The following is a 27,484-nucleotide window of genomic DNA, read 5'->3' on the forward strand; positions in this document are numbered from 1 at the left end:
TGAGACCTCTAGCCGGGACTGAGACCTCTAGCGGGACTGAGACCTCTAGCCGGGACTGAGACCTCTAGCCAGGACTCAGCTTCAGCCTCACAGAGGCCTGATACTCCCAGCCTTCCCGCCTTAGGGTCCTCCGGTTCTATGTCTGAATCTCGCCTGGTCCATGAGGTTCCCCGACCACCCAAACTGATGCTTCTGCTCCTCCCTTCCTCTGACCCATTCCCTGCAACTTCCAATCCTCTTCACCTGCTCTATTTCTCTTCATTTCACAGCATTTGCCACTTCAAAACAATCTACTGTGTTTATCGACGATTTCCCTCCACTCCAACCCCGAGAACGCAATCCTCCGTGAAGTCAGGGGCCTCTGTTTTACGCCTCGATGTTTACAATGCCTGGCTTGCAGTGGCTGCTCAAAAGTATTGCACATTTAACAGTAAATGAAGGTAAATCCTGAAAGTATTTTTCATTAGTAAATTTTTAACATAGAAGACTGTAATAAGGCCACGTTTTGAGGACTCACCATGCATCATTGTGCTATGAAACCAGCTTCAGTTAGAATTAGCACCGCTCACTCACATATGAAGGAAGTGTTTGATGAGGGCCTTCACTGCGCCAGGTACTGTTCTCAGTTTTGAGGCTGTGACAGTTGGGGGAATTGTTTCTGATGGGCAAGACAGACAATTAAAAGAGGCTAAAACTGATTATTATACTTTTTAAGAACAATATGACATAGTATCTAATAATAAATGTGCTTGGAAAAGTCTAAGGCAATGGTTGAAAATTCTACATCATTTAAAAAACTGCATTTCCCCTATATTTTGGTTCCACGCCAAGCAAGTTTTAGATGTGTGATGTGCCTCTCACGAACCCACGGTCTACGTGGGGGAGGACTGGCTTCCCGCTCACTAGACTCCCGTTTCAAACCCACGGAAAGCGCGTCTTCCCACGGACAGATGGTGCGTGCCCACCCGAAGGTGCTGCGGCGGGACCTCGCGTGCTTGCAGCGATTCCCACGCTCTCCCGTCATCGCTGACGGTGGCAGGACACGAGAGCACTCCCGAGGGGCCCCACACGCTGTGGCATTTCACGCTCGTAGTAAGGAGGGAGGCTCCAAATAGCCCTGCCCCTGCAAGAGCATCATCTAGTTCCGGAACTCGTGCCCACTGACTTCAGCTTCCTCGGGCTCCCTTGCAAGAATGATAAATGCTATAAGCAGTGCTGAAACCAGTTTGCCTCAGTGGATAGATCATCGGCCTGTGAACTGAAAGGTCCCAGGTTCGATTCCAGTCAAGAGTATGTACCTGGGTTGCAGGCACATCCCCAGTGGGAGATGTGCAGGAGGCAGCTGATCGATGTTTCTCTCTCTTCGATGTTTCTGGCTCTCTATCTCTCTCCCTTCCTCTCTGTGAAAAATCAATAAAATATATTTTTTTAAAAATGCTACAAGCAGAAAATCAATTGTGGCAGATCTGGGCTTTTCATGATACCTTCCGACCCACTCAAACCTCTGCCCAAGCTACTTGCTGGCTAAGCCCCCACCCCTCACTTCCAGAATTCACCAAAAGTGCCTATTCAGAGACTACGTTTGGCCAGTGACAGTGGACAGAAATGAAATGCATCGCTTCCCAGTGGAAGCGTCTGAGAGCCTGTTGACCTGATGTCTCCTGCACACACCCTGAACAACAGGATGAGACGGAGGGGCCAGAAGGTGACAAGTTGCCATTAGTGTGATCCTCCCCGTAACTACAATGCAACTGCCTCTGGACGTGTATGAGGAAGCAAAACACACACACACAAGCCCCTTCTTTTGTTCTAAGCCACTGAGATTTGAGGTTGTTATGATAGCATGACCTAGTTTATCCTGAGGAAAGCCCCAACAAACCCGTCTGTGAGCACCTGCAGTCGCTCCCCCTTAGGGAGAACAGTACGGAGGAGCTTGGTGCCTAATGATGGCAGGTTAAGACATTTTTAAAGATGAGGGAATTTAGCGTACACTGATGTATGAAAGAGTTGAAGTGCCTGGTGTCTATCTTGGGACCCTGACTATGAGAGAGAGTTGCTTGAGAGCAATACCGAAGGCTTCTGAAACATGCTCTGATACATCCCAAGATAATTTACTTCAAGTTTCTCAAAGTGGGAGGCTAACAAAAAGGTTTAATTTAAAAAACAGGTGCCCCCGTGGCCGGCGTGGCTCAGTGGTTGAGCATTGTTCCAAGCACCAAGAGGTTGCTGGTTCGACTCCTGGTCAGGGCACGTGCTGGATTGTGGGCCCGATCTCTAGTAGGGGGCATGCAGGAGGCAGCCGATTGATGTTTCTCTCTCACCTCTCTCTCCCCCCTCTCCTCTCCCTTGCTCTCTCTCAAATCAATAACAACATATTTTTTTAAATAGTTGTAACAATAGAAGCCTTTGGAGTAATAGAGGAGCAAAGGAAAACAGAAACACTTCCCGGCGCACCTGGGCCACTTGAGCAGGCCTTAAGATGGCCATGGAAGCCGTGACCATGACTGACCCACAAGGGCAGGAAGAGCAATGGTGCTCACGTCTGTGGCAGCCACATCCTCATGCAATGAGCTGCAGGAAGGACGTCAGCTGTCAGCACCTTCTATGGCTGAGCGGTGATTAATCCCAGAGCCTACAGCAGAATTTTATTTGCTCCAAGAACAGCGGATGAGCTATGCCAGGATACTGCATTGGGATGGAGGTAGAGGTTGTGTCCCAAAAATTCCATCATGGAGGCTCAGATCCAAAATAAGATTTTATTGTCATAATGTTTGCTACCCTGATTATTGACAGTCTTACCCTAGACTGGCCTGGGAAATTAAGAAATCACGTTAAAAAAAAGATGCGTGTTTATAGAACCATCAAGAAGGATCTGGAATCTGTTGTAATAATCAGGCATAAAAGTTTAAGTAAAATAATGCATTCTTTGGATCTTAATGCGACAATGGATGCATTGGGTCTTTCAGTCAGAGCTTTAATGGAATTACTTGGAAGCCAAACTCATTTTCCTCCAAATGGGAGAGCTGAACAGCAGTAAAATAGCATAAAAAGCAAAGCCATGGCATACCCCACCAAGAACACATTATACTTTTAAGACATCTTTATTTCTATTTTCACAGAATTTTCTTTGACGTTGCTATACTAGTACATGGAGATTATTATCCAAATAGCAAGCATGTCGAGACAGCTCTAGACTTAGCCCCCTCAGCCTGCACACTGCTTTGGGTAGAAATGGGTGCGAAGTCTAGAACAGTCATTCCAGGAATTGCGTCTGAGCTATGGCTCCTATCACAGCTCCCAGGCAGCATCTGAATCTCCTTCACTTCAATCAGCGCAGAGAGATGGAATGGAGCCCGCCGAGTGCAGGGCTGCCAGCCCTCTTCGTCTGCCTCCCACAGACATGCATACAGGAAACCTGGCAGCTGCCTTTCCCCTTCCTGTCATTCTCCCAAAGCAAGGAGTAGGCAGATGCAGGAGCGAGGGGGAAGCACAGGCTGCCAGAGCACTAGCCACGGTCAGACTTGCCCTTGCAGCCCCCACCCCAGTGCCCAGCATTTCCCTGGGGCTCTTGTGGGGTTGAAGGTTGAGAAATAGGATTTAGCACCTGAGCAAGGTGTCCCGGAGGAAAGGCAGGCCCCGACAACCAGGGCTGTATTTGAAGCAACAAATAAATGCGATGATCTTGCCCTGATTAAACCCTCTTATCTTTGAAAGAGAGAATGAGAAGTTAGGCAGCATTTTGCACTTAGCACAGAAAATCTCCCTGAACAAGTTCAGAGGTGACCAAGGAGGCAAAGAAGGAGTGAGAAAAGCAAAGGGGAAAATAAATTGAACACTGGTGGACTTTTTCAGTGTCCCCGATGGGAAGAATCCTACTGTGGGGCAGTGACACATGCCCAGGCAGGCAGTTTTAATTGGCAAGACAACAGACAAACTTGGGATCATGGTCTACTTCCCTTACTAATAAATGTCCCCAATGCCCCCAGCACACGCTGTCAAAACAAATCTGGCTTCTTCTGACTTGTGTTGATAGGTGGTAACCCTCAACTCAACCAAACAAATTCTGAAGCTGCTCCACTCTCCGAACAATCAAAAATGACAGGAAATATCTACAGCAGAATCCTCAATCACAAACACAAACTCTTAACAGTATAAGGGACAGGGCCCCTCGGTTAAATGACACAAGGCAAGCTAGATGAGCAGCTCAAAGTTCTCACCTAGAGCTAGAGAACTGCCTTCTTTAATCGACTCATTCACATGTTTCTCAGATGGATGTACTATGCCTTGATGTAAAAGCAAGCCTGTCAAACTCGTGGCCTGAGGGCCACGAGTTTGACATGCTTATGAGTAACAAGATACTATGATTTGTACACTTACAGAGTTTACAGACTTGCAGGAGAAGGAGGCAATACAATAATTATAATACAGTAAAATTACAATAATAATAATACAATATGACATATCTTATGATAATAGGTTCCTAGTGAAGCCTCTAGAAACAAAGCCAGAGCAGCATTATACAAACCAGAGGAAAAGTGGGAACAAACATCCACCATATGGATGCGGTATATCCATACAGAGGAATATTACTCAGCCGTGAAAAGGAATGGGGTACTGCTACAAGCTACAACATGGATGGACGCTGAAAACATTATGCTAAATAAAAGAAGCCAGATACAAAAGGCCACATACTGTATTGTTCAATTTATATAAAAGGTGGTTATAGGAAAATCCACAGACACAGGAAGCAAAGTAGTGCAGCTGGAGGATGGGAGGAATTAAGAATGACTAATGGGTACAAAGTTTATTTTAGAATGATAAAAATGTTCTCAAGTTAGGCTATGGGAATAATTTCACAACCTTGCAAATAAACTAACATGATCTCTTCCATGCTCTCCACCACACACTAGACCACAATCACATTAAACAGTTTTCCTACCAGATATTAGTCTATATTCACGCTAATATTCAGAGTTTTCCAAATATTGCATGTCTGTCTTGCTTCTATGCCCCTGATGATGCTATTCCCTAGCCTGTATCTCCCCTTTTCCCATCCCCCTACCTGATTTAATCTCACATGCTGCCTAGGATTCAGCTCCAGCATCATCTACCTCAGAATGCCCCCCGGATGCCCCCCAGTCCTGCCTCTTAGTGTGGGCGAGGGCCCCCATCCTTATCTAGTAACCTGCCACCAGTGATATCATTGATTGCTTACTAATATGCCTCCCATCCTAGACTGTTAGTTCCCAGAAGGGAGAACCACAGCATTTATGCCCCTAATACTCCTAACACAGTATCGAGCATTGAATACATGCTGAGCGCAAGAATAAATGAATAAAGGAATTCATAATTTAGTCATAATTGTATTCAGCACTTCATTGCAACTATTTTAATTACCAACTTCTGAAATTTCCTCAAAATTTAAGAACATAAAGTCAAATGATTACATTTGATGAGAAACACCATTAACTTCATTTAAATAAAGCTCAGCACTATTATCACATGTAATTTATCACAAAGTTAATCCAACTCATACTTAATGATATGAATAATCATTATAGTGCTGTAAATTCATTGGGCATAAAGGTCAGACAGTTAACATAAATGGATTGAAGTAATGTTGCTTGTGTGTAAGCCAAGCACATCGTTCCTAGGACCCACTGAGGGAGAAAAGAAAAGGGACTGAGCAGGGGAGGAGGCTCCTCTGTCTGATTCCCGAAACAGGAGCTGACGTGGTTCCTGGGGCAGGAGCAGCCAGTATCCTGCATTTTTAGGAGCTATGAGCCACAGAAGCCATTCCTGTCCATTTGCCGATTCACTCATTAACCCTGACACTGACCTAAAAGAAGAATGGGAAGAAGTTGGCCATTGCTTAAGTCTTCCTCCCCAGCCAGAGAGTGCTTGAGAGGCATTCAATAGTTCAAAAAGGGACAGAGGAGTCCATTGCAGCATCAAGAATTAGGTACCTGGCTGATTTGATCTACTCAGAAGTAGGTTAACCTCGCAACTAGAGAGTTCTAGAGCAATTACGCCATAGAAAGCCTGTACGCAAACAAGGGCTAACATCTGTCTGCCTTGACAAGAAACCCCCAAATATGAGAGAAACCAAAGCATCATTTTGGTCTGTCCTGATTCTCCCTATTTTCCTCTCAGATAAAGATCCTAATTATATTCTGGCTACGAGTCCATGAGTCATTAATTTAGTTAGTCCTGTGGAGAAGTGCCGTGCAGGACGCAGAGCAATGTGCTCAAGGTTATAGACCTCGTACCAGCTGCCTCCCACGGAAGGAATAACAAGTCACATTGGATCACAGAGACCCAACTGGCTCAAAAGAGAAAAGAGGATGGAAGCGAGGGCTTTATAGAGTCAAGCTAAAGAGTGGCTTGCTGAGCTCCTGGAGGGCACTAGAGAGAACCTTAAAAGTTGGGAGAGAGGCAGAGAAAGGGAGGAAGGAAGCAGAAAGAAAACTGGACATGCTCCTTCTGCATTTAGGTTTAATAAACAGAAAGTGCCAACCTACAGTTTCGTAGTTAAAATTCTGTAGGGACCATTTTATGTGTGTACACTCATTTCTTGGAAACAACTAGTGTCATCTTCAGAAATATGTTGGTTATTAAAATAAGCCAAACCTAACATTTACTCTCTGCCCAGTAATACCTATAGTATATTTCAAATGAGGTAGAGGTAACTGTCATTTTTTTCTTTCTTCAGGTTGATTTCAACTTCAGCAAGATTTCTGGTTGAAACACAAGTTTAATAATTATGATTTGTTAGGAATAACATTCTTTTCAGCATATTCATTGCAATTTTTTGCACTTTCTATTAGCATGAGAAAGTCATTTTATTTAGTTCATTTAAATTATTTTAAAATTGGCAGACTAGATATTTGGGGTATAATTTGGACTCCCACACATCTTAATTCATTTGGGATCCAATTAAATTATTTTGATATTCTAAAATGCTTAGCTCCCACTCGTTGCTTTTCCCATTCCAAAGTGAATCTCCTATTTCTATCTACTATGTAGGAGAGAAAGTTAAGTCAATTAAATAAAGGGCTGGGAGTGTAGTGAAAGGAATCTGTTTTGTTCCCAACTGCATGAACTTGGACTTATCACCAATCTGTGTGTCTGTGCCCTCATGTGATAAGAAGAAAGACTGGTATTAGAGGTCCTATTATTGCCTTGAATCAAAAGGAAGATACTTAATACAAGTTTTATTAGACTGGAAACTCCTTGAAGGTCACACTCATTCTTCAATACCATGAACACTACTAGTTTGTTATCCTTCCCATTCATACCACATGATCCAACTCTCTCAAGGGCAGAAGAGAGGTGATGAATTTTTTGGCTTACTTGGTTTGCTTTCTAAGGCCTTGAGAGAGCTATTGATACCACTCACTCTTCCATAGTGCTTCTGAAGTAAACTGTGCTCAGTTAGGCACATATAACCCGGGCTACTGTTTGGTTTTGCTGACAACAGCATGAGAAGTCCACTGAGCACTAGAGAAGACTAACACACCATTCAGAGCTGCGCAGGAAATGTGCCGGGTTCTGGATGTCCTTTCGGTCTTTACATTTGTTTATGAAAGTTCCTGAGAAATCTTGCTTTTAAAAAGTCATGCTTTGTTATGCCTGCATTTTCCAAAATTTATTGGTCCACAAGAGCTTTTTTACAAGGAGTAATAAATAACATCCTAAAGAACAGACTTTGGAAAACCTTATTATAAAACAGATAGTTAACGATTGAACACTGAGAATTTGGGCCTTTTCTGGTAGCTTAGAATGAGGAATTCATATTTTATATGTTACTTTTCCACAAAAGAGAATTTTATTTTATTTTGCAAAAATAATTTTAAAAACTTTTTAAATTGCAAATAAGGAGAAAACAAACTAAAAATCATCAAAAGGCCACTCCTTAGAAAAAAATCATATTTAGTGCTTGGTCGATATCCTGTTAGTATATCCATAGATGTGTGTCTATAAATTTTTTTTATTCCGACAAACAATAGATTAACCATCATAAATTTATTAGCAAATACTATATATAAGGCTAAACTATTGAAGCATTCTCTTTAAAATCAGGCATAAAACATTCCCTGCTATCATAGATACTATTAGAAACTGTACTGTAAGAAAAGAAACAGATATAAATGTTTAGAAGACAAGAGACAAAACTATCATTACTGATAAATGATGATTATCTACTTATAAATAGCAATAAACCAACTGGTGAATTAATTTATAATTAAGCAAAGATATTAAGATCAATACACAAAAATGAAAGACCTAGTTATTGATAACTAGAAAATGTAATTACAAATGAACCTATTCACAGCAGAAACAAAAATTGTGAAATATTTAGAAATAAGCAACCAAAAATGTTTAAATCACCATGGAGAAAATAAAACTATTAAATTACATTAAAAACATTAAATACTGGAGTATTTTACATTCCTGGGTAAGAAGACTCAATACTGTACAGTTGTCTAGTTTTCACAAGTTAATCTTTAAATTTATGCCAAATTTTCACAAATTAACCTTCAAATTCATGTACAGTAAAATCAATATCTCGATGGGATTTTTCAGGTAAAGTTTCATGTGTCTATTTTACAATTCATGTGGAAGATTACATTTGTGAGAATAGGTGAGAAATTTAAAAAGAGAATAAAAAAGATGATGCTTTCTTGCCAAATATGAAGACATAGTACTTAACTATTGTAATTAGAATATTGCCATTTTGGTTATAAATAATAAGATCCCAAATTCAACCTATGAATATATGGGAAAATATATTTAAAGTATATTTTAAAACCTTTAATATTATAAGATTTTACATTTTAAACCCAGATGGAGGAGAGAGAAATGTTCAATATAATTATGAAAACAATTGGCTATCTATGAGGGTAAAGTAACATTTCACTTTAAGTAATTCACAAAAGCTAGTTTCAGATAAATTGTCAGCATAATTTCTGCATAAGGGGAGAAAAGTTTTATATAGTTAAAGTAAGTACAGAGGAATATTTTAATCTCTTAGGATGTGATGGACTTTCTTAAGTCCAACAAAAAGAGAAAAACATAAAGGAAAAAGCTAACAAATTTGGCAACATCAAAATTAAATCTTTTGCAAGAATGATGACACCACAAATAAACTGAAAATGAGTGATTTACCAGAAGAAATATTTACAATTTGTATAACAGAAAAAGGACAAGTAATCATAAATCATAAATAACTTATATGAAATAAAATTAAAACAAATAAACCAATAAACTTAGAGGGCAAAATAACCCAAACAAATCAGGTAATTCACAGAAGATGACATGCAAATAGCCAATATAGAAATAAAAGGATGTGTAATCATAAAATTAAAGTTGCTAGGTAAGATATAACAATATGGATCCTACTCATAATGTTGAGAGGCAGAACTTTCAGAAAAACACGTACAGTATGATAATATTTATATAAACAATACACATTCAAATACATGTACAGACAATACCCCATATATTCTATGCATCTGTAAATACACGTAAATATTTTTATGAAAGGGTTAGAAAAAGCAGGTGGACATAAAAAAACTGGTAGGAGAGGAAGATGACTTTTCTATGTTTTTATTTCATGTAGAATGCTTTTATTACTTGAAATTATGTAATTTAAAGTTAATGTCAAAACATGAAAAGGATTCAACAAATGCACCACTGAAAGGTAAAACCTTCCAATTTAAGACACTAGAAAAAGAGAAAATTAAATATACAGCAACCAGAAGGAAAAATAATAAAAATTAGAGTGTAAATAATGAAATGAAAAATAGAAAAACAATAGAGAAATCAACTACACTAAAAGTATATACTTTGGAACATTACTACTGACCTTACAGAAAGAAAAGGGTCTATAAAAGAATACTATAAATAACTTTGAAAAGAGTGAAAATATAAAATTGAAAAATATGTCGTTAAACTGACCAACAGGAAAAGATACTAAATTACTAAAATTGAGAACGAAAGAGGGAACATTACTACTGACCTTACAGAAAGAAAAGGGTCTATAAAAGAATACTATAATAACTGATGCCCAAAATTAATTACTTAGATTAATTAAACAAAAAACTCCTAAAAAGACAGACACTATGAAAACTGACTTAAGAAAAAAAAAACTTGAATATGTCTATGAAAGGTAAAGCCCAGGCCCAGATGGCTTCTCTGGTGTAATCTATCAAATGTTGGAAGAAGAATTAATGCCAACTCTTCACAAATACTTCAAAAACATAGAAAATAAGAGAGTACATCCCAACTTATTCTTTAAGGTTAATATTATCCCAATTCTAAAATCAAACAAAGACACTAGAAGATAAGGTAACTATAAATCAATATCTCTTAGAATTAGATGCAAAAAATTTCAACAAAATACTAGCAAGCTGAATCTTTATATATATCTATATACATATATATAATTTAATAAACATATATACCTATATTCAGTTTAAATTTCTATATCTATTTAGAGAGAGAGAGAATTATAAATAATGACAAATGGCACTAATCCCAGAAATGCTAGCAACAAACTCAAAACATTCTTGAAAAAAATTAAAAGTCTATAGGGTGATTAAAGACATCCCAATGTCATGAGTTAGAAGACAATATTGTTGAGAAGGCATCTAGAGTTAACACAATCCCTACCAAAAATCCCAACTCACTTCTTTTCAGAAATGGGTAAGCTGATCCTAAAATTCATATGAATGAATCACCCAAAGTAATATTGAAGAAAACAAAATTGGAAAACTCATTCCAAATTTCAAAATGCACTACAAAGTTACAATATTCAAGACAGTGTGGTACTAGCATTAGAATAGACATAGATCAATGGAATAGAATTGAGAGTCCATAAATAAATCCATGTCTCTATAAGCAACTGAATATTTAAAATTGTTAACACTATTACAAATGTCCCTAATTTTCCCCTCCTTTGCCCAATTGAATTTTACAAGGGTGCCAAGACCATACAATGGGGAAAGACTCTTTAACCAATGGCACTGGGAGAACTGGATAGCTGCAGGCAAAGAATGAGCCTGGACTCCTACCTCACACCATATGCAAAATTTAACTAAATATGGATCAAAAGTCTAAATATAAGAGCTAAAAATACAGAACTCTTAAATAAAACGTAAGTGTTGTAAGTGTTCATGACTTTGAATCAGGCACTGGTTTCTTAAATATGCCACTAAATGCACAAGCAATCAAACATAGATAAATTAGACTATCAAAATGGAAAACTTTTGTGTATCAAAGAACATTATAAGAAAGTGAAAAGATAACATATAACCCACAAAATGGAAAAATACTCACAAATCATATATATGATAAGGTACATGTATCTAGAATATATAAAGAACTCTTAAAACTCATTATTGTGTGGGGGTAGGGGAGGTGGAGGTAAAAGGGGGCATAGAGGGGATAAATGGTGATGGGAAAAATAAAATAAAAATAAGCAGAAAACTCATTAGTAAAGAGATAGTCAAATTAAAACAATAAGCAAAGATATAGAAATACCACATGATCTCACTCATTCATGGATAATAGAGACCATTATAAACTTTTGAACAATAATAGATACAGAGGCAGAGCTGCCTCAAACAGATTGTCAAACTGCAGTGGGAAGGCCAGGGAGGGTTGGGGGCGGGGGCAGGAGGGAGGAGGGTAGGAGATCAACTGAAGGACTTGTATGCATGCATATAAGTATAACCAATGGACATAAGACACTGGGGGATAGGGGAGGCCAGGGGATTGTCAAGGGTGGGGGTGGGGGGAAGGACACATATGTAATACCCTTTCTAATACTTTAAGCAATAAAAAAAGAAATTACCAATAAGCACCTAAAAAGATGTCTAGCTTCATTAACTACGGTATAACACAAATCAAAACCACAATGAGATACCACTTCACACTCACCAGGATGGCTATAATTGAAGTGACAGCTAACGTTGGTGAGGATCTGAAGAAATTGTAACCCTCATACACCCTGTCAGGCAAGATGAAGGAATAAAAATGGGATTCTTAATGCCCACAATTTTATTGTGAGTCGATAATGTAGGAATCTAAAATGGTACACCCTTTGGAAACAGTCTGGCACTTCCTCAAAAGGTAAATGTAGAGTTACCATACAACCTAGGAATTCCACTCATATCCAAGGGAAATGGAAACATGTTCACATAAAAACTTGTACAAGAATGTTGATAGCAGCATTATTCATAATAGACAAAAGGTGGAAACAACCCAAATGTCCATTAACTGATGAACAGATAAACAAAACATGCTATACCCATACAATTAAGTATCATTGATCCATAAAAAGGAATGAAATTATGATTTATATTAAGACATGGAATAATCTCAAAAACACTATATTAAGTAAAAGAAGCCTGACCCAAAAAAGCCACATATTGGATGACTACATTTATATGAAATGTTCAGAAGAGGCAAACCTACAGTAACAGAAAGTGTATTAATGATTGCCTAAGGCTTTCTGAGTTGAGAAGATATAGAGAGTGACTATAATGGATATGGGATTTCTCTTTGAGGTGATAAAATATTCCAAAATTGATTAAAGTGATGGTTTTACAACTCTGTGAATATATCAGAAACCATTGGATTGGGTTGTACACCCTAAATGACTGAATTGCCTTACATATTAATTATTAATAAACCTATTGGGAAAGGGAGAAAAAGATGAGAACTGTGCAATGCACCACATCTCGCACTATTTTCATAGGTGCCACTAGCTTTAAAGCAATTCTCTATGTAGTTCCTCTATGATCTGTTGAACATGTGTAGGTGTTGCTTATATGTAAGAACCTATAGTTCTCATTTACCCATCGACTCGCCAGATAATCTGAGTTTTTATGTATTTCGTTAGAAAAGAAAAAAAATATTAGAGTAAGTAGCAGTATCTGGCTATTCCTGGGAGCGTGGCTCCTCTGCTCCATGGGGATTAATTACTCTGGGGAAAAATGGACAGGAACAGAAGAAACAAGTTGAAATGGGGATAGGCCACTGTTTCCAAGGACGAAGCCGGCACCATCTGTAACACCCACCTTTACTTAGCAATAAAGAATCTGCTTTCCAGAGGAAAACACCTCTTGAGCTAAGTCTCATAGGCCCCTCCACCAGAAGGGGGGACTCAGCCTCCCACTTGACTCTCCAAAAGTGGATTTTGCAAGTTTCCATGCAACCCAGAATCGAGCCACATTGTCTAATCACAATAAAATTGTGGGCTTTAAGTACCCCACTTTTATTTCTTCATCTTGCCTGCCAGAGTCTATTGAAGAACCACATAATAGAGGTAAATGTGGATGGCCTACGGCTGCTTCCTTATCCAAAAAAAAAAGGGGGGGGGGAAGAACACAGAAAGAAAGAAAAGGTCTCCAATTACACACATTAGCCATAATTTTGGCCTTTGGATGATCAGATAATGTTTCTGCCCATTAAATAAATTCTTGTGGCAAGTCCCTGCTTTTCAATATCAAAAATAACAGCTTCCAATTAACCATTAAAAGCTTTTTCAGCGTCTGGAGACAGGAGTAAATTGCCATCTTTTTATATTGGTAGCTTTTGACATGATATTAAACAATCTTCTAGGGTTGTCATAGCCCATTCTCTTTTGTATAGACATCCATTGGTTTGTGTTTACTAATTGTTTTAGCAGGCAATCTAATCTTTTGGTCCAATTTCTACGTTTATTATATGTGAGGAAAATCCAGGGGCATTTTTTTGCTACCACGCAGTCATCTTCATGTCCTGTTTCCAGGCGGACAAGGCTGGGGTGCTTTTCTAACGTGTAGGAAGTTCTTTGCCTTTTCTACCTTTAAAAATTCACTCCTGCACAGGGTTACATGCTGCTGTCTCAGCCTCGGCAACGCAAAGGGAGCTACGCGGGCAACTAATCGGATGATGCAGATTGCTGTCATCTTTTCCACAAGGGAAGGTAAATATCAGAGCTGTTGATCCATGCTGATATATTTTATTTCTTTTCAAGACTAAGATTTCTCTTTAACATAGAAAATGCTGCATGGAAAATTTCCCATTTCCCAGTATCTTATCTTCTCTACTCTCAAGGATTTGGTTTTATGTACTACTCTTTGTAATACTTTAAGCAATAAAAAATAAATAAAAAAAATAAGGTAATCAAGTCACATCAATGACCCAAGGGTTTTTTATTTTCGCTGAACTCCAAAACTTGTTATGAAAAGTTGGAAGCAGAGAGGCCTCCTTCCCCCCGCCCCCCCCCCCCCCCCGGCCATTTGACTTCTGTTTTCTTTGTTTCTCTTTCATAGGCACTGTCCGCATTTACCAAATTGTATTCCTGATGGAGTCATAAAAGCATATATTTTTCTTTAATCAAACACTGTGTTCCCTGGGAAGCTAAAAATTTATTCTGGACTGAGTGTATTTTGTATTAAAAATATGTAGTGAAATCATTTATATTCATGTTCCAAAAAACTTTCAACCCAGTTTACAAAGTCTTTGTTGGATTTGTTCATTTGAATTTTTAGAATCAATGGAATTTACATATGCTGATGACCAACCACACAGACTTGAAAGGAAGTGGAGCAATTGTCTCTAGACGACAGAGGGGTGAGTCATTTGGAGTAGATGAGTCAAGACACGCAGTGATAGCACAAACTTCTGATGCCCTTCCTACCAGTCTCCAAGCACTGTTGGCAGAGACAGATGAATAGTTTTATGTGTCCTGGTCCTTCTTATAGAACCAGAACAACCCGATAGGTGCATCAACCAGTCATTTACATCAAGTTACCAGGTCCTGTGGGAACCAGGGTGGAAAAAGGCATGTGTGCACTGAGGGTGTGCTAACCTGCAGCTGAAAGAATTATGGGTCCAAGGTCAAAGGAAGGTCACAAATATCACAATAATGTAGCGGAAACCTGAGGTGAATGGAAGGTGTTCAGAGACTGAGTGCAAAATGGGTCAGAGTGAGCAGATTAGTGAAGAGGCCATGAAAAGTTTGAGGTGACACCTGTATTTGTACCTGGCGCTGGCTGCCTGTCCTCAGGGGGGACGTGAGGACTTATAGGGGCTAAGCAGGATCAGCCACCACCCTCCCCTGAACTTCTCCTTGGTCCTCTCTGGCAGGGGAACCTCGCAGGGGCAGCTTGGCTCCAAAGGGCGAAGCAGTGCGAGGGGTTGTGGCTCACTGTCTCTACTCCCCTCTTGCTCCACAAAAGAACCTCTTCCACATACTTTGGAACCAATGCTCGAAGGTTCCAATCCACAATTCTGACTTCCACTCCTCACCAGCCAGTTGCATGCTGATGTCCGTAGGTTACTGCATTTTAAATTCTTTCTCTGATTTTGTTCCCTTGCCCTGGAATTTTTCTTTCCGTTGGCATTCTAATAGACTGTTGGCTGAACATCTATTCTGTCTTCTATAACCCTCACTCCACTCTTCCTTCCTCCTCCAAGTCCCTAACCACACAAGATTCAACCTCCTTTCTCCTCCAAAAGTAAAACAAAAGTGCTAATGATGGGGATGAGATATTGAAATGATTTATATCTCAATAATTATAGCTCCCCCTTGAGCCTTTTGGATGGAAATACGCAGCAGTTCTTTCTAACAATTTAGGTTGTTTCAGAAGGCGAGTTAATTTCCTACCAGCCTGTGTTCCTAATTTATTCCTACCCTTAAAGTGCATGAAATTAGTTGGCAACAGAAATTCCACCTTTTTAAATATTCGTTCTATATTAGGCAGCTCTTTGGTAAAATCTGTATACTTACTAATTTTTTTCAGTCATGCTAGAGTGCTATAGATATCTTCTACATGGGGTGAGGTTATTGAAAGTAAAGAAGATGATATAAGAGCTAACATCAATTTGGTACTTACTATATGGGTCAGACACTGTGGTAAATACTGTATTACATGGACTACCTCATTTAAGGCCCACAACAACTACTATTTTATACACGAGGACACCAAGGCTCACAGAAATAAATTATCCTGCTCAAGAGAGTAAGGGAACCAAAATTAGCAAACAAAATTAAGGGAAAAATTTAAAATAGAATGCTGGAGAGTATGATGCTAAGCGAAATAAGCCAGTCTGAGAAAGACAAGCATCACATAATCACTTATGTGGAATCTAAAGAACAAAACAAACTGATGAACAAAATAGATCCAGAGACATAGAAAAATGGAATCTCAGAGGGAAGGTGGGGATGGGTGGGTGGGAAGAGATCAACCAAACAACTTGTATGCATATATGCATAACCCATGGACACAGACAATAGTGCGGTGAAGGCCTGGGGCAGGGGTGGGGGCGGGCTAGAAGGGGTCAATAGGGGAAGAAAGGGGGCATCTGTATAACTTTCAACAATAAAGATAAATTAAAAAGCAAACAACAATGCATGGGAAAAGGTATTACTGCTAACAATAAGTTACATACCGTGCTCCGGGGCCTCATGTTCGTGAACTGGGGGCCTAGAAGCCTCTCTGTGTAGACATAGGCATTCCCTTGACTTCAGGATGTCACGGCACGGGGTCAAGGCACTGGCAGTCTTCCTTCTGTTTGGAGTAAATGAATGACACCTGAAGGGCTCCTGGCAGCAGGCAGAACCTCCGAGAATCGAAATGTGCTTTTCTGCAAGACCCATTTCCACCCCTGAGTGCTCCATGCCCTGGATGTGGGCCGTTCACTCGGAGGAATTGCAGCCTCGGTCGGCAGCACTGACCTGGTTTAACACTTTCACGTGAGAGTGGAGGCCTCGCTGAAGGAGCTCATGGGATGGAGCTGCCATTGCTTGGTCAGCCCAGTGGAGCGTTCATGCATGGCCTTTAGCATAGGGTACAACAGAGGAGGCCCGCATTTGTTCTTAATACTATCACCATTATTATCACTATGGAACAGTGGTTAAGAGCATGGACACTGGAGCCTGGGGTTTAAATATAGTTGTTGCTTGCTAGAGTGTTTTCTTGGGTAAATTATGGAATATTTCTCTGCCTCCATCTAATTATCTAAAAACACAGGTAATAACAGCACCAATTTTATCAGATTGCTCTGGAGTGCTAATATGAGTAAATTAATACTTGTGCCTGGAACATAGGTGCTCCATAAATGCTAACTATTCTCATTGTGATCATCATCACTATCAACCACAGGGATTGTCCCAGGATTTGGAAGTGATGGAAGTCACGGGGTGGGGATATGCTGAGCTCCAGCAGCCAGGATGACCTTGAATAGCCATATAAGCAACACTGTCACCAACAAAAGCCCATGCCACAGGGACTCAACCACTTCTCTTCCTGTCACCATGTGCAGGAGGCTCTCACTACTTCCTGGCCAGGCCCCTGCAAAATCCCCCCGACTGGTCCCCCCAGCCCAATCTCTTCCATCTCTAACCAGTCATTGATGTTGCCACCAGATCAATCTTTCTGCTTGAGGTCAGAGTTTCTATCCTCCCTGCCTTCTTAAGCCCTGATAGAGTCTGAGTAGACCCCTCAGTATGGAGATGCTGAGTGAACGTGTTCTGAGGTCACCGTGCGATTTTCCTTCCCAGGGTGGGAAATGGTGCCAGGACTACAAGAAAAAGAGGGACAGGAGCAATAGTACTGGTGGTGGCACATGAGCAGTGGTAAATCGCACCAACACTGTTTACTCTTTCCAAAGCACTTCCCCATGCTCTAGGAGGGGGACAAGGCAGGTGGTAGCCCCATTTTAGAGGAAAGAATCTGAAGATTAATGACAGGTAGCATGACGCAGGCGAGGTAAGACTTCATTAGGCAGTGAACACTGGGTCCCAAAGCCTCTTGGCTGGTCCCACATTGTCTCTTTCAATAACTATTCAGAAAGTGGGACCGCGTTCCATTTCCTAATGAATTGTGCCTGGTGCGATCAGAAACGTAAGGATCAACACTTACTGAATAGTTTCTAACTGTTAAGAACTAAGCTACACATTCTACGTGGATTATATAACTTGATTGTCTCAACAGCTATAGTCTCCTATTTTTCAAATGAAGAATCATGAGATTTGCAGATATTAAATCACCAGCCAGGGTAACTCGGTTATAGCAAGTGAACAGGGAACGGCTGCCGAGCTGCCGGCTCCATGCTCTCAACCACAACCCCTCCGGCCTCCAGCTTACTGGATTCTCTGCTTCTGGCTGAGCTGCAGGCCAGTAACCTGAGATCACCCCAGAGCAGCGATTTTCAACCTTTTTCATCTCAGAGCATGCTTAAACTACTCAAATTCTGCGGCACACCAAGAAATATATTTTGTGCTAATCTGACAAAAAAAAATAGGTATAATTTTGATTCATTCACACCAAACAGCTATTGCTGTGTTGGCTGTTGTCATTTTTTTATTTCACAATCTAAGGGAAAAGAGGTCAGTGTCCCTGACTAAATAGTCAGGTATTGTATGTTTTCAAAATTCTTGCAGCTCACTGGTTGAAAATCCCTGCCTCAGAGGATAATTTGGACTTTCCCTACATCAGGTATATTTGACACAAAAACTGTGCAATAATTTAGAAATATATATAAATTATACTTTATAGCTTAAAATCTATGTGCTTAAACACATTCATCTTCCTCATACTCATATTTTTATTTTTTACCTGAGAATTCTCTACATTAATTCCAGTGCTTTCAACACATTTTGCATTATACTTTTTGATACATTTTACCACTGATTGTGTCTTTGATTATTATTAAATTAAAAATAAATATATTTCACTCCAAAAAACATTTTGTATTGATAGTTTTTGTTTTGTTTGCAAACTTTTTGTAAAGCTTTGATTACTAATTCTTTCTTATTTGGGGTTTGATAGCATAGTTACAGGACATTTTTGCCTAAAAGGATAGTTATTTCTGCTTAGTTCAAAAGCTGTCAAAAGGGTATTTTCATAATACTCATATCTTTCATTTCTTTTTTGATATGCCCATTTTTATTTGAATACATTTTATACATCAAGGATATTAACCCAGTTTATTATTTAATTGTGGAACCGTTAAAAAGTAGTTTGCTGCTTGATATTGAATTTTTATGCAGGAGTTTTGTATGTACAAAAATTTAGTGTTTATGGGGTTAAATCAGTTGATATTTTTATTTGTGCTTTACCACCACTGCTTTTATGCTTAGAAAGTACTCCCTATTGTTCAGAAAGATAATCTTCCCACATTATTTTTAGTTGTTACCACATTCTCTCTATATAACTTTTCTTCCCTGTCCCTTCCTTCAATTACTTTTTCTCCCTCTCTTCATCCATCCATCACTCTGCTTTTGACATAAATCATAAAATAAGGGCCAAAACTTATATTTTGCCAGTTAACCAATAGCATGCATTATTCCTTGAATAATTCCTACAAGTCCCACACTAATAAATTTTACCACCTTTAACATGTACCAAATTCTTTTCTATTTTTAGATATGTTTTGAGATCATAGTTTCTGTGTTATTTTTACATTAGTACATCATTGCACTATTAGTATATTCTTATAATAAACTTCATTTGGTTATAATCTATTATTTTTTAAATATATAAGTGTATATGACTTACTAGTGTTTTTGTTAGGTCTTCTGTCTTGTGTTTATTTTTTAGTGAAATTACGTATAGTTGTTTGTGTGGAAAGAGAGTACCTTTTTACCAAGATAAATTATTATTGACAAAGATTAAACAAATGAAAACTTTTCTGTCTTCTGAAATAGTTCGAAAACATGGAAATTATATGGTCCTTAAAAGTTAATTTGTTCATAAAACTGGTCAAACATTTTCCCCCATTCCTTCATACATTTTTAAACTTAAATTTTCAACCTCTTCAAGCAGCCTTTTGATAATTGACACTCTCTGACTATGGTTGATAAATGTGCTTTTATGTACATACTTGGTCCTAGTTTTATGCACATTATTTGTGTTTTGTCTCCTTTGCTTTTACTGAAAATTCCATTTACCCATTAAGCCACTTAATAATTGGATTTCCCCCTCAAAGGCCCAGATTTTGAAATCATCAGTAAGTTTTGTTTTGTATTCCCTGATTTTACTGATTTCTGATTTTACTTTTATATTTATTTCATTTTCTGTGGGCTTATTTTTTTGGTTTTTCTAATTATGCATTCACTTTACATTTTTCTTCATTATGATAGTGTTAAATACATGTCTATAGGTATAGATGTGCTTATTCCAGCCGTGGGCAAACTACGGCCCGTGGGCCGGATCCGGCCCGTTTGAAATGAATAAAACTAAAAAAAAACCGTACCCTTTTATGTAATGATGTTTACTTTGAATTTATATTAGTTCACACAAACACTCCATCCATGCTTTTGTTCCGGCCCTCCGGTCCAGTTTAAGAACCCTTTGTGGCCCTCGAGTCAAAAAGTTTGCCCACCCCTGGCTTATTCCCTCAAGTTTTGATATATTATTTTTAATAACTGATCATGATAGTTTTGGTCTTTCTTTTAATCCAATAGTTATATAGAGCGAACCTCTTTTTTTCTAATTTCCAAAGGAATTATTTTCTTTAAACTGTTGTGGTCAGTGCATTTTTACATTTGAAATTAATTTTTGTAAATTTTGTATGATACATAAAAATATTTGATACAAAAACAGGATAGTGATCAAATTATCTATATCCATATAGATTGAATCTTTCTTCCTACTGATATGTTAAAGGCCAAATGGATCTAATAGATTTAATGACATTTTGTACAACATTTGCATTATTCAACATTTCTTCCAGTGCTTTCAACATTTTGCATTATACATTTTGGTACATTTTACCACTGATTGTGTCTTTGATCAGTGTTAAATTACCTTTTTCTATTAAGTGCTTTTTACTTGATTTCTGCTTTGACTTTTGTCAACTTTGCTACCTTGTTTTAGTTTCATTTGACAGGTTGAATCCTTGCCCAAAATATTATTTACTACTTTTCTAAATTCAATTATTTTAGATGTATTATTAACATCATACAATTGCTTTTGTAGTAGGGTTTTGTTTGTTTGCCACTCATTATAACAAATATATTTGGCATTACTGCATTATCTTTTATTCATTTTCCCCTTGTTGCTAAGTCAATTATTTTTTCTCCACTTGCAAAAAAGGAATGTAAAATATATGAATCAATTTGTTAATTCTACTAAAGATTAAAATCATTATTACCCTATATTACTTTAGAGTAATAAAATTCAAGACTTAAATGCTTTCTTTTGACTCTGCTCTAGGTAAGAGAAGGAATTCTGTGAGCTTTAAGTTCCTCTAACCACTACCCATATCCTTCCCTAATCTTTGCTACCATAAGGTGAGAACTTAAAGCTAATTTGTTTGTACTGAATTATTATTCCTATATTAGTTAACTTCTTTTTCAAAATTATTTTGATATTTTCATTCAACTTTTTAAATAAAACACTCTGTTTTAAATAATAACCATATTCATAGATATGGTTATTTTTTTTCATGTTACACATGTCCAAATATCTATAATGAGCCAGGCACTGTGCTATCCATGTATGGCCTTTATAATTAATACTTACAATAACCTTATGAGATAGATTCTATTCTATTCTTTTGTTTCCTAGATAAGGAAAGTGAAACTCAGAAAACTGCCAAAGCCACAAAGTAAGAAAGTACTTTGCAACTGGGTACAGTTCAAACTGAAATCTGGCATCTTCCCCTACATTATTCTGTCTCCATTTAGTCTTCCCTGATTGAGGCTCTAGTACAGGCATTTGCTCTACAGATATTAACTGGGTATACACTGTACCAGTTACAGTGCTACATTCGGAAGACACACATTGGAGTGCAATATAGGGCTGATTTTCAGGGCATTCACCATGGGAACGACTGGCATGTAAGCCAGTGATTTTGTTGCAATATCCAAGTACTGAAGCTGAACAAGGAACAGGACAGCATAGGAGAAAAGAGAAGAAAGTGACTTACTCTTTCTACAGGAGATAGGCGAGGGGAGTGAGGAGGAAGTCTTCACCAGAGAGAAGGCATTTGAGCTGACTCATGGTATGTGAAAAGGAGGAAAAGCCATTCTAGGCCCAGAAAAGTGTCTGCAAAAGGGAAGAGTGTAGAAGGGTGTTGATTTGAGAGACCTGTGAGGATGCAGGTGGATCGTGGGTGCTTCTGTGCAATGGCAGAAGGTGAATCTGGAAGGAGAAATGGAGTCAGATTTTGAAGGAAACTTGTGTGTTATGTTAAGGAGCCTGAGACTCACCCTGTAAGTGATAGGGAGCGCCTGAGGATAAGCAGCAAAATGACATGATTCGATTTGTTGAAAGATCATTCTGTGCAATACGTATGAAGACTGGACTTGGATGGCCTATAACTAAAGGCAAAGGGGTCTGTGAGGAGGTAGGTTCTGGCACACAGATCTCCACTGAAGCAATTGTCAGGGAAAAGTTGGGAGCTCTCTAAAAAAAATAAAATAAAATAAAATTGTCATCCATTGTTTGTTTTCCTTCCCGCCTTGACTGACAAGAAGTTCAAAGCCAGCCCTAACTGGCTTGGCTCAGTGGATAGAGCGCCAGCCTGCGGACTGAAAGGTCCCAGGTTCGATTCCGGTCAAGGGCATGTACCGTGGTTGCGGGCACATCCCCAGCAGGAGGTGTGCAGGAGGCAGCTGATTGATGTTTCTCTCTCATCGATGTTTCTTACTCTCTATCCCTCTCCCTTCCTCTCTGTAGAAAACCAATAAAATAAATTTTAAAAAAAAGAAGTTCAAAGCCATATTTAATCCTCATTCACAATAACTGTATTAGCCCTTTGAGTCAGCATATTTTTATTCACTTTCATTTCATGGTGTACTAGTTTTCAATTGCTGTTGTAATAAATTATGACCTATTTAGAACCTTTAAACAACATACATTTATTATCTCACAGTTTACATGTCTCAGACATCCAACACAGGTCTCATTGTGCTAAAACCAAGGGGTTTCAGGGCTATATTCCTCACCAGGCTTGGGGGATAACGTCCTTCCCAGCTCATTCAGGTTGTTGACAGATTCAGTTCTGGGCAGCTGGAGACCTTAGGTCTCAGTTTCCTTTCTGACCGTGTACCCGGGGGTTCTCACCACCTAGAACCCACCTGCATTCCTTGAGCGCGGTCCCTGTCCTTTGTCTTCACAGCCACCAACAGCGGTCCGTCGGGTCCTTCCTCTGCTCTGAGCACTGACCTCCGCCCCCGCCACATTTCTCTAACTGGCTCTTCCACGCGCCTCTTCTGTTTTTAAGGCCTCACGTGATTACATTGGGCCCATCTGGGTAACCAGGTGACCAGGAACCTTAATCATCGCCAAAGTCTCCTCAGAGCATTCTGATATTTGTGTTTCACTGAATGCCCAGGTGATGGGAATCTCGGAAGGGCCTCGTTAGAATGTGGCCAACCAAACATGGTTTTAATTTTCTGTTTTAATTTTAACAGTTTTGCTGAGAGGCCTTAAGAAAAGTCACCATAAATCCTTCCTGAGAAAATGTATTTTTCTTTGTTAGCTTTACTCTTTTGGCCATAAAAGAAAGATATATACTGTCACTGTAGAAAATATGAAAAATAAAAATAATATTTAGAATCAATCTTAATCCCATCATTGCATATAGCCACTATTGGTATTTATATTTTCTTCTTGCAGTCAGTTTTTTATGCACATATTTGTAAAAGCTAAAGTTTAAACTAAAAACAATAGTATAGACTATTTCTTAAATTAATATTAGGTTGGGAGCAACTTGTGGCATTTAATATTTACAGAATTTGCCACATAATATTATAGTGAATGAATGTGTTATGGTTTACCTTATTTAGCGCTATATGGGATGTTGCAAATTTTTCATTATAAATAACACTGAATTACACATTTTTAAGCATGAACCTTTTTGGGAATTTTGGATTTCTTGCTGGATATATATATATATACCTAGATATTGAGGTATGTATTATGCCAGTCTTTCTTTCTTTCTTTCTTTCTTTTTTAAGTATCACTTACACTCTAAAACAGGGGTCCTCAAACTACGGCCCGCGGGCCACATGCAAATACAAATACTGTATTTGTTCCCGTTTTGTTTTCTTTACTTCAAAATGAGATATGTGCAGTGTGCATAGGAATTTGTTCATGGTTTTTTTTAAACTATAGTCCGGCCCTCCAACGGTCTGAGGGACAGTGAACTGGGCCCCTGTGTAAAAAGTTTGAGGACCCCTGGTCTAAAATGTACTTGCAAAGTAATGGACTTTTAAAACCTGAAATCAGAATAAGCAGCTGATTCTGAATCACATGTGTCTATCATTTACAACTTCATTGCAAATATGCAAAAATAAAAATTTCTGCAGAGTCATCTTTTCCCATAGCATGGCACCCGTTTCTGAATATATGTGTCCCCTGCTACAATAAATGTCAATTTAGACAAACCTGTAAAGGCTGTGGTAGTCGTTATTGCTGTTCGCCAACTATTCCTGTTCTCTTTACAGGCGTATCGTAGGATCACGCTGCTCTGCCCCCTTGGTGTCTGATGCAGCCATGTTGTTTGATTTGGCCAAGGGGTTGTAAGTGAACGTCTGTGTGAACCTGTGAGCTGGTATGTGATTAGCTAGCCACTCTTTCCCTGTGCCCAGCTCAGTGTTCCAGGCTGTGCTACTCTAATAGCTCAGGTTCTGGAGGGAGGATAAGGCAGAGCAGAGTCCCCAGGACAGACATGGTGGGTGTAAGAAATAAATCTTTCTTCTTTAAGATTTTAGGATCATTTGTTACATAACGTTATCTCTCCCATCTTGAGTAAATTGGATACAGCTCCTATCCATCAGTAATTAGCTCGCAGAAGCGGGCTCCTACCATCACAAAAATGTAGTATTGATTGGAAACTGGTTTGAAAGCTGTCGATGGTGCTGACAGAATGGTGATCCATGTTGTACAGTGGCAGAACACTTGCTAAAATCTGACAGGCAATCACTTGGAAGGACTACTATACACCTCATAAACTTGGAGAGCTGGGGGAGTAAGCTGGGAAACAAGATGTTGGTGTGTTAGCTGCTGCTGGCTCTCTGTGACAAGGCATTTAGTAGAGATGAGCCGAAGAAAGAACTAGTTGGTTTACAAGCTGGAATAAAAAGAACATAGAAAGATCACAAATTCAGGGGCTCGTAGTTAGAAGAAATGGCCACTCTTACTGGAACAGTAAATTATGTAATTGAGAAATGGTGTTTGAGCAACAAACACTGATGAAAACTGTCTTGCAACTAACACTAAATTAGGGATATGACAACAGTGTTAAAAGCTCTGAGAAAATGTAAATGTGTATTAGTTTCCTGTTGCTTCTGTAACAAATTATTAAAAACGTGGTGGCTTAAAATAATGAAAATGTACTCTAATAACTCTGAGAGTCTTAAATGGGTCTTTCTGGGCTAACAGCAGATGTTAACAAGACTGTGTTCCATTCTGGAGGCTGTGACGGACAATCCATTTTCTTGCCTTTTCCAGCTTCTAAAGGCTGCCCACATTCCTTGGCCCATGGCTTCCTTCCATTTTCAAAGCCAGGCATATTGTATGTATCTGCCTCAGACACTGACTCTCCTTCTGCTGCCCACTCTGCATTTAAAGACCCCGAGATTACATTGGACTCACCTGGATCATTTAAGACACTTAAGGTCACCTGATTAACAAACTTAATTCCCCTTCACCACGTAGCACGGCATATTCACAAGTCTGGGGATGGGGATGTGGACATCTTTGGGGGGCCATTATTATGCCTACCACACAGTGGGACTTAGAAAACCCTTTAAAATGGGCAAAATTGTTTAGGAAAAATGTGTGGTTCTGAACAGCTCATAGGCACACGATATCCACACTGAATTGGAGACAGGCGTGGGCATGAGGAAGCAGACAGTCGGGAAATATGAGTATTATATGTAGAAAGGAATATATATATATTCAGTCCATGAAGCTGACTGATATCAAAGAGATAGAAATTCAGTGAAGTTTTTGAGAGAATTATACAGATAAAAGAATCAGCCTGAACTGAAAGATAATGTGACAGTTCATGACTTAAAATAATACTGAGGCTTCTACCTCCCTGGATAGGATAGAATCTAAGCGAAGAAGTCAGCCTACATCTCTCAGGAGGTGTAATCTCTGACACCCACTTCAAATGTGGCAAGAAAGGCCAGGGAAAGGGAGGCTGTCACAGAGGATCGAGCCGAGGACCAAGGATACAATGACATAGGAGGCCTCCTCCTCCAGCCGGGGAGCCCTTGATGCATCCGCCCCGTGGGACTTCTGAGTTGCTACAACCCAGTGACCGTGGTGTGCCTCCCACTTGTACATTTTCCAGACAAGAGTGTTTATTGAAGTGATGGAGGCCCTGCTTTATCACTGTCAGTGGATGTAGGTGTGGGTCAAGCAGGTCAATGACTTCATTTTTAGCTACTGGGCTCTGGATCATCAGGAGCCACATCTGGACCTGATGCAAATATCTTGCATTGTTCCTGATATAAGACTACCCAGAGATACTGGACTTTGTGCTTGACTGCATGGACTTGAGGTTGTGTCCTTTAAGGGGTCAGAAAAAAAGACTGAAAGGAGAAATAGAGGATTGTTACAAGGAAGAATGGGAAACAGAGGAGGAAGTAGAGGAGGAACAGGAGAGAGAGAATGAAAGGGAGATGGGAAAGGAAAAGAACTGAGTGTTAAAGCAAATAAATGAGAGACAAGAAAAGCCTCATTAGTTCTGGGAAGTGTAAGGACCAAAATAGGGATGCTGCTGAGAGAGCCAAGGGAAAGGACCCAGATAGGGGCTGAGGCAGCTGGAAACCTAAGAGAGAGCAGGCTTTTGGTGACGCAGGCAGTAAGATCTGGCCTGGGAATAGGATGACTGTAGGTAGTTGCATCAGGGTATCCAGAGCAGAGAAAGCTCAGGAAGAAATATCTCCCAGCTGAGCCGGTGCCCGATTTATCTTTGCTCCCACTTCTTTCACAGCCAAGAGAATCTCTGGGTGCCCCTGAGCAGTCAGTCCCACAGATGAGGAGAGTTTCATTCTGTTAGACACTAAATGTCAACCAAGTGTTCTGAAGAAAACCCAAGAAAGAATGTGTAGTCCTTTCCAAAGGTGCTGAATCAATCTCCCCTTGAGTAAATGCAAAAGAGGGTACAGATTTAAAAATGAAAACAAGTCAACTATGTTTATTCCGGGTAGGAACTTCGAACGCCTTGCTTTCCGATGGACCTTTGCCTCAGCAGTAAAGAGAAGCAATCTTAGGCCCACAGCGGAGGATTCATTCTACAACTGGCACACAAGATTTCTTTCCAACCCCATACCATTGAACTAAAGTTGATTTGGGTTTATAAGTTGAAGAGATGTAAACACAAAGGTGGCATTCCTTTAAGATTTTCAAAGGTAACGGAAGTAGATAGTGACTGTTTTAACCCAAGTAAGCCTGTTAAAATGCAGACAATATTGCTTTCAGCTGTTTTCTAGCACACTATCTCATTTGAAATATTTATTTTC

The sequence above is a fragment of the Myotis daubentonii genome, chromosome 11, assembly GCF_963259705.1.
Source record: "Myotis daubentonii chromosome 11, mMyoDau2.1, whole genome shotgun sequence".
Classification (NCBI taxonomy): Eukaryota; Metazoa; Chordata; class Mammalia; order Chiroptera; family Vespertilionidae; genus Myotis; species Myotis daubentonii.